This window comes from Rhinopithecus bieti, unplaced genomic scaffold (genome assembly GCF_001698545.2).
Source record: "Rhinopithecus bieti isolate Rb0 unplaced genomic scaffold, ASM169854v2 scaffold_25755, whole genome shotgun sequence".
Classification (NCBI taxonomy): Eukaryota; Metazoa; Chordata; class Mammalia; order Primates; family Cercopithecidae; genus Rhinopithecus; species Rhinopithecus bieti.
Window position 1 is genome coordinate 187,819 of NW_016811498.1, and position 9,552 is coordinate 197,370.

At 41.8% G+C, this 9,552-nt stretch overlaps 1 pseudogene; it reads left to right on the forward strand.

The window, feature by feature from the left end:
- Window positions 1–6,058, forward strand: part of LOC108543457 (melanoma-associated antigen C3-like) — a 19,175-nt pseudogene extending 13,117 nt beyond the window's left edge.
- Window positions 6,059–9,552: the final 3,494 nt, after the last annotated feature.

The following is a 9,552-nucleotide window of genomic DNA, read 5'->3' on the forward strand; positions in this document are numbered from 1 at the left end:
TTCATGTCATTTCTTATATGAAAGTCATGTGAATGTGGAAACCGAGTCAAAATAAACAGCGCATGAATATTTTCTATTTTTTATTATGTTGCTGACTTATTGCCCAAAATGTTTCAGGAATTAATTTTCTCCAAAATAAATGTATATGAATACCTTATATTTTCACACACATACTTTAGCAATCTTTTGAATTTTGGTCAAACTTATGAGTGCAATCTTTATGTGACCTTGGGTTTGGTCACCTAACTATTTTAGATGCAACACCAAAAGTACCAACCATCTATGAAAAAAGAGATAAGTTGAATTTCATTAAAATTACCAAATTCTATTCTGCCAAACATATTGCGAAGAGAATGAAAACCAAGCCAGAGATAGGGATAGAAGATTTGTGAAACCAGTATCTGACAGAAGACATACATTAAAATATTACACTAAAGTCTTAAGATCCAACTGTAAGAAAACAAAAAGTGTGATTTCAAATGGGAAAAAAAAAAAAAAAAAAAAGGGGATTTTAAAAGAAAAAAAAAAAAAAAAAAAAAAAATCTGAACAGGCACCTCACCACAGAATATATATGAACGGCAAGTAAACATATGAGAAGATTTTTAACATTATATGTCATTAAGAAATTACAAATTAAGGCCGGGTGCGGTGGCTCACGCCTGTAATCCCAGCACTTTGGGAGTCCAAGATGGGCAAATCGCGAGGTCAGGAGATCGAGACCATCCTGGCTAACACGATAAAACCCTGTCTCTACTAAAAATAGAAAAAATCAGCCAGGTGTGGTGGCACATGCCTGTGGTCCCAGTTACTTGGGAGGCTGAGGCAGGAGAATCGCTTGAACCCAGGAGGTGGAGGTTGCAGTGAACTGATGTTGGACCACTGCAGTCCAGCCTGGGCAACAGAGTGAGACACTGCCTCAAAAAAAAAAAAAAAAAGAAAAAGAAAAAAGAAAGAAATTGTAAATTAGAACAACCAGGGGATAGCACTAGATACTCATGAGAATGGCTGAAATCCATTGGACTGAAACAACAAATATTGACATGTATGTGGAGCATCAGGAACTTTCCGTCCTTGTTAGTGGAGTGGTATAGACATAGAGAAATCCTGAAAGCATATTGCTAAGTGAAAAAAGAAAATATAAAAATGGTGCATAATTGATTATTCCAACCATATTCTGGAACAGGTAACTGTGGATACAATGAAAAGTTTAATGGTTTCTGGGGCCTCAGAGCGGGTAGGAGTTGGAGGGGGATAGATGAATAGGTGAAGCCACAGGAGATTTGGGATGAGAAAACAATTCTGTATGTTACTGTAAGGGTGAATACTTACCATTATACATTAACCAAAACTGACAGCATGTGCTACACTAAAACTGAGTCTTGATGTAAACTGTGGACTTTAATTAATGATATAGCAATACAGGTCAATCTTTCTGAGCAAATGTGAAAAATTATTACAAAATGTAAATAATAGGAGTTGCTTTGTCTGTGTGTGCAAATGTGCAACATTATTACAAAACGTATATAATGGGAGTTGCTGTGTGTGTGCGGGCAGCGCACATAGGGGGTGGGGGAGTGGAGGTATGCTGGAACTCTGTATTTCTTATTAAGTTTGCTCTCTGAATTCTCTGATCAGCAATACCCTAAAAACATCTATTAGTTTTAAAAAGATGCCAATGATGTGAACAGACACCTCACAAAAGAGAATATACCAATTGCTAAGAGGCATATGAGAAGATGATCAACTTCATTTGCCATTAGGGAAAAGCAAAGGAAAACCAGAAAATATTTCACTGCACACTTACTAGAATGACTCAAATACAAACATCTTAAAATACCAAATGTAATAGAGGATATCGACCAACAGGGATTCTCATTCCTTGCTGGTTAAAATGAAAAATGATACACCCACTCTTTTAGAAGTGAATATTGCATGAACCTATTCATATGACATTCTGGAAAAGTTACAACTCTAGGAACTATCAATAAAAAGAGAACATAGTTTCTACCGGCTTGGAAGAAGTGTAGAGATTGACTTTACAGGGAAATTTTAGGCTGATGGAACTGGACAGTATGATACTTGGGTGGTACATACAGGACTCTATGCATTTGTTACAATGCATATAACTTTACATAATAGCTAAATCTGATGTGTGTAATCTTAGAAAATTAACTATGGTTCAGAATTTGTAAAAAATAATGGGCTGCTGAAAAGACAATGGATTTTACAGGGATAAAGAAAAAAAATAAAGGAAGTAACCATAAGGCAAGTGTTGCCATAGTCTAGGGGAGAGATGATGCTAGTTTCACCCAAAGCCGTAGTAACAGAGATTGACTTAAGTAGATGGATTTGGAATGAACTTTAGTAGTTGAGGGAACAGAAGATGCTGTTGCATTAGATGGGAGTTAAGATAAAGAAATGGAGGCATCCAGCACACACACACACAAAAAAAGCCTTGCTACCTTTCTTATTAACAAAATGAAATTGNCTGAGAGCTTTTTCCAAAAATGTTTCACCAGTTAATTTACTCACACATTTGTCCATGGGGAAACGATTCATTTTTACAAGCATTTTATCACAATTTTAAATGTGGGTCAACCTTATGGGTGCAAACACTAGGTGTCCTTGGGTGTGATGAGGAAATTTTCAGATGAAACACTAAAATATCAGCAATCTAAGATAAAGAGAAAATTGGACTCTAATAAAATTAAATACTTCCACTGTGAAAAGATACTGCTAAGATAATGAAAAGATAAGCAAGAGAAAGGGATAAATATTCTGTGATAAACATATCTGATAAAAGATATATATTTTAATATGCACTAAACTCTAAAATCCAAACATAAGAAAACAGAAACCTAATTTAAAGTGGGCAAAAAAGTCTGAACAGCCACCCCACCAAAGAATAACTATATAGGAATGGAAAATAAGCATGTATCAGAAAACTGTTCAGTGTCATATGGCATTAGAGAAGTGCAAATTAAAGCACCGAGGAGATAGCACTCTACCACTAGGAGAAAGACTGAATGCCCAAACACTGAAACATCAAATGTTGACATGCATGTTGAGCAACAGGAACTTTCAGTCACTGTTAGTGAGATAGACCTGGAGGAATCATGAATGCATATTGCTAAGTGAAAAAAGAATAGCTAAAAGGTGGCGTAATGTATGATTCCAGTTATACAATATTCTCCAATGGGCAACTATGAATACACTAAAATATCAGTAGTTTCCATGGACTGATCGGTTGGGGTGGGACATGGGGATTGTTAAATAGGTGGAGTGTACAGGAGATTTAGGATGGTGAAACAACTCTGTATGATACTGGAATCATGAATAATTGCCATTACACATGTATCAAAAGTATAGCACCCCAATGTTGAGTGAGTCCTGATGTAAACTGTGTACTTGACTTAATAACGAGGCATCAATAGAGGTGAAATCAACTGTAGCAAGCATGCCATACTAATACAAAATGTAAATAACAGGAGACGCTGTGTGTGTGTGTGTGTGTGTGTGTGTGTGTGTGTGTGTCTCCACATGGGGCAGGGCAGGAGGAAGGTGTAGATATGTGGGAATTCTCTGTACTTTTGATGAGGTTTTCTCTTTGCATTTTGGGTTAACAATGCTCTAAAATGAAGTCTGTTCGTTTTTTAAAAGATGCGAATGATTTGAACAGACATTTTACCAAAGAGGATACACCCACTGCAAAGAGGCATATAACGTCATTTGTCATTAGGGAGATGCAAACAGAAAACAAAAAATTGGAATGCACACTTGTTTGAATGACTAAAATCTGACAATCTAAAATGCCAAATGTAAGAGAGGATATGGAACAACGAGAATTCTCATTCCTTGCTATGTGTGATGAGAAATGATACAGCCACACTTTTAAACCTGTATTTTATGGACTTATTCATATGACAAATTGTGAAAGTTAAAACAATGTGAACTGAAAAGGGAGCATAGATGCTAGGAGCTGTGGAGAAGTGTAGTGACTGACCTCAAACCGGATGCACACGGGACATGTAGGGTGATGGAACTGGTCAGTATGATACATGGGAGGTAGATGTAGGATGCAATGCATTTGCCAAAACACATATAACTTCACATTATAGTTAAATCTGGTGTGTGTAAATTAAAAAATAATCACGAATTGGATTTTAAAAGGATCCCGGGCTGCTGAAAAGATGATGGATTTTCTGGGACAAGAATAGGCAAAGAAGCAACAATAAGAAAGCCTTTGACATAGGCTAGGTGAGAGCTGATATCAACTTCACACACAGCAGTAAAGGGGAAGGATTCGGAATGGATTTTAGAAGAAAGGTTGCTGTCTGGACAGAAGAGGGAGAGAGTATAGGCCCTGGGAGGCCCAATCCCACTGTGGGTGGATGCAATTCTCCCTCCCTTCCACCTTGAAGGTCTCAGGGATGGGAGGGACTTACTTGGAGATAGAAGACTCAGATGGCCAGGGGCAGGCAGCCCAGGCAGTTTCAGGAGTCCAGGAACAGCACCTAGGAAGGTTGGAATGGAACACCCATAAATAGTAGTGCCCCTCCCCTGTCCCTGTGCCTGCGGCCAGCTCTGGAGGACATCAAGCTTGCCAGATGTACAACTTTCTGACTTGCATTTTAGGAGTCAGTCAGAGAAAAGATTTCTCTGAGGAGGGCAGCTTCAGTTAAGCAGAGGGAGGAACCCCAGGGCTGGTCATTCAACGAGAAGAGAACTGTGTGGAAAGACAGTGATCTCCCATCACGAAGCACCCGGCACTGCCCACCTACTCTCAGTTTCCCAGTCTGGGGCTCTGCCTGCCATCTGTGCCCCGAGATGCTCTCTCACATCCTCCTACAGGTTCCCAGGGAACAAACCCCTTATAAAGACAGGCGACCCGTCAGGCCCTAGAGCACCACCTTAAGAGAAGAAGAGCTGTAAGTCGGCCTTTGTCAGCCATCATGGGTGAGTTTCTCAGCTGAGGCCACTCACACTGTCCTTCCCTCCTTCAGGGCTCTGGGATCCCATCCTCCCCATCCCTGCTGTAAGGATGCTACTTCTGAAAACAGTCATCACATCTCTCTTCCCAAGCCGTCCCCACCTCAACTTTGAGAAAGACTTCCAGAACCCAATTCTGATACAGGACTTGGTAGATGCACAGGATTCCACAGAAGAGGAGGAGGAGGAAGCCTCCTCCATTTCCTCTTCCTCTTGCCACTTTTATTCCCCTCCTGCTCTTCCTCCTCCTCCTCCTCCTCATCCTCTATTCTGGTTCTGGATGCTCCAGAGGATGAGGACATGCCTGCTGCTGGGTTTCCAATTCTTCTCCAGAGTGCTCCCAGGATTCCTCTTCATGATGCTCCCCAGAGACCTCTGAGCTCCTGCTCTTTCTTCCCTTTGTGAGGCCCATTGGATGAGGAGTCCAGCAGGCAAAAGTGGAGGATACACCTACATGGCATGCCTTGTCAGACAGTGAATCCTTGCTCTCATGTGCACTGGATGAAAAGGTGGCTGAGTTGGTGCAGTTGCTTCTCCTCAAATATCAACCAAAGGAGCCTATCACAAAGGCTGAGATGCTGACGACTGTCATCAAGAAGTATAAGGACTGCCTTCCCATGATCTTCGGGAAAGCTCCTGAGTTCATAGAACTAATGATTGGCATTGCCCTGACTGAGATGGACCCCAACAATGACTCCTATGTCTTTGAAAACACAGTAGAACTCAGTGACCAAGAGAATCTGAGTGATGGTCAGGAAATGTCCAAGAACCACCTCCTAATTCATATTCTGAGTGTGGTCTTCATCAAGGGCAGCTGTGCCTCTGAGGAGGTCATTTGGGAAGTGCTGAATTCGATAGGGGTGTATGCTTGGAGGGAGGCCTTCATTTATGGGAAGCCCAGTGAGCTCCTCACTATAGATTGGGTGCAGAGAAAGTACCTGGAGCACCGGGAGGTGCCCAACAACGCTCCTCCACATTATGAATTATTGTGAGGTCTAAGAGCCAATTCAAAATCAGAAAGAGGAAAGTCCTAGAGTTTTTAGGCAAGCTCGACAGTACCATTGCTAATTCCTTTCCATCCTGGTACATGGATGCTTTGAAAGATGTGGAAGGCAGAGCCCAGGCTGTAATTGACACCACAGATGATGCTACTTCCACGGCCAGTGCAAGCCCCAGTATCATGTCCACCAACTTCTGTCCTGAGTCAAGTCTGAGGCTGAGTCCTCCTCTGTGTTGGAAGAGGCCGGGGAGGGCGAGAGTGGAGCTGGAGGGACCACAGTGTTCTTTGTGTTCCTGTTTCATATGAGTGACTTAGAATTTAACGTTTTGTTGGGGAGGGGGGGGCAGTATTTTTCAAATGCTTCCCCTTTTGGTGGGCTGAATTCATTTCAGAATCTTAGTTCATGAAAATCGTCACACATGTACTGCTGTTTATCTGGTTTAAGAGTAAGGATTTGATAGTTTGTAAGGAAAAAAATGAAAACCTTCTGTCTTATGATCTGGCACAGTAGAATGTGGTGTTGGGATTGGGTTGGAATTTTCTTTGAAATGTGAAAGAACTCGGTATTTAAATCGTGGAACAAAATAAAGGATTGTTAATTTTTGACATTGCTCATTCTCCTTATTCTGTTGTTCTTGAAAATTGAAGCTATATATCTGGATTTGTTTGCCTTATTCAAGAAATACCAGAATTTAATCTTAATAAAAGCATCAACGACTCCTTTACTTGCTGAACAATATTTCAGCATTTGTTTATGGAAGGCACTGTTAGTAGCGGGGATACTATCAAAACAAGGTTTCTTCCCACCCATAACACGGTAAAGTCTAGGTTCAGAAGCCATATCAGGAAGGGGAAGATTTTCCCTATGATCTAAAGAATGAGTTTCAACAGTGCGGACGTGACACTTTAGATGGGGCCTGCAAGTGAAAAGGCCCTGAGCTCAGGCAGTTTTGGGCTTCAAGAAACTGCAGGTGCTTCTGTGGGAGCTGATTGTTATGAAGCCGGATGAAGGCAGGGCCCAGACTCTCAGAAGCTGAGAGAAAAGCCTGGAATGGAAAACTACTTGAGCAGTTGGCTCTGGGTGGAGGATGAAGCAGAGCGGAGTCTCCACATGGGGAAGTCGTGGAAGGTGTCCTGTGGCTCTGTCACTGGGGAGTGTGAACACAGTGCAAGGACTACGTGATTGATACCCCTCATCTGCAAGGGTTTCCTGAGAAATGTGGTGAGAACTCCTTGATGTGGTGCTCAGAAGCCTCCAGGCTGGCACTCGTTTGCCTGGCCAGGAAGAGCCAGAACCCAGTCCATTAACAGGACTTTTAGTTAGGCTGTTTTGAATGTAATGTGGGCAACTCTAAGCAAGCACTAGCTTTTTAGTGAAGCATAAATAAAACAATTGGTTTGGATAGACGAGCAATGGGGAAGGTGAAAAGGAGTTTGTTCTTGACTCAAAATACGATCTTTCAGTTGCATTCCAGCTACAGACATCTGGCTTACCCAAATTATACGACATATCCTTTCAGAAACACAATGTGCTGAGTTGTATTTGTGAAGCTGAATTATTGGTTGAGTTCTTTTTCAGTGATGTATTCAGCTACATATTTTCCCAGATTTTTGCATAATAAAAAGGAGAGGTGAGGTTTTCAAAAAAGGTAATGGTAGCCTTTGGGCTTATAATCATATTTGATAACAACTGCCATTTATTAAGTTCCAGTGTATTTCGGACCCTGTGCCACATGCTTTACTCACATTCCATATCTTCCAGCTACTCTACAAGACAGAACTTATCCAACCCATTTCACACATGGAGAACCTGAGGCTCATAGTGCTTAATAACATCCCCAAGATAACATTGCTAGAATATGACAGGGCTGCTACTTGAACCCTGGTATGAATTCGTCTAGGCCCACACTGTTCCCACTGCCCCCAGCCTGAGGGAGGCCTTCTGCCTGTGATGTCATTTCTCTTCACACTTCTCAATATCTTTGAGGTGACCTAAAGGTGACCCTGTGGCTAAGATATTAGGTTAAGCCTAAAGAAGGAAGGTGACACTGACAATGAAATACAATTCAGGACTTCTTGTGGCCTTTCTTTACTTAAAGTCCTCCTGTTGTGAGGCCTAGGTGTCTTGAGAGCTGACTCTGTCCAGGTGTCAGCAGTTGTGTTCAGTCCCAGCTCTTTCCCACATTATAGGACCCTCGTTTTGACCTTCTCTGCGCGCTCCCTTGTCTTATTCTGGAACCTGGTGTGCTGATCAGCTTGTCACTAAGGGTTCTTGTTGTGAAGGCTGCGGCCTGCTCCCAGGGCTGTGGCCTGGAGTCAACTGCCCATCCCCTGCCATCGGCCATTCCTACTCTCCGCAGACGTTCCTGGACAATTCTATCCCTCACCCTGGATAACAACAGCTCTTTGATCTAAATGTGCATTTTGGACAGTGATGTTTCAATACCCATAATGGCAATCTTCAACACACTCTCAAAGCATTTCCAAATAGGCTGGTGAGTAGAATCTTATTTGCCACACAATATACAGGTTTTAGGGATGGAATCATCCTGATATTTGATATTAGGAGTAGGATTTTAAAAAGATGTATTATTTGAAACAGGCCACTGAACACATACACAGAGGAATGAATTTTCATAGGTGATCCAAAACCAAAGCTTCCCCATAAACTTTGTAGAAGAGACTATAGAAATCACTTTGTAAATAAAAAACTATGAGAAGCCAAATTCCTAAAAAACAAAACTACCACAACATTCTGAAGTCCACCCATGATGCGAACAAGGGTTCCTTGGTGGACATGCTAGCTCTGATGTAAAAAGAAAGCAGTAGTGCATTATCCTTCCCCTGTCTCTTGTCTGTGTAGCTGCACCACAGGGAAATTCTGGTTTGCAGTGTGTCGGAGGCACCTGTGCAACTGTAGGAACGGTCAGTCATTGGAAGGTAGCAGAGGTTCACAGAGTAAGATATTTAGCATACATCAAAAGAATGAGAAAATTCTCAGCCTAAGGAGATTTTATAGGTTATTAAAATGAAGTGCAGGCCAGGCATGGTGGCTCACGTCTGTAATCCTAGCATTTTGGGAGGCCGAGGTGGGTGCATCACCTGAGGTCATGGGTTTGAGACTAGCCTGGCCAATATGGTGAAACCCCGTCTCTACTAAAAATACAAAAAAATTATCCAGGCGTGGTGGCGGCCACCTGTAATCCCAGCTAGTCAGGAGGCTGAGACAGGAGCATCACTTGAACCTGGGAGGCAGAGGTTGCAGTGAACCGAGATGGTGCCACTGCATTCCAGCCTGGACGACAAGAGTGAGACTCTGTCCACCCCCACTCCAAAAAAAAATTTAAAAATGACCATGCAGAAAATTGCCATTGAGGAAAAAAGGTGGAGCCCTCCCTGCCAAGAGTTAATAATTGTTTTAAAACTAGATGTAATACTGTATTTGAAATCGCAGTTTCCTAATAGGATCTGAAAATAGTTGGGAGAGTTCACGGCAATGTTTGCCTTCCCAGAAACTCTTTCAAGAAATGAATATTGTCATAGGTGTTCATAGCTGCTTATA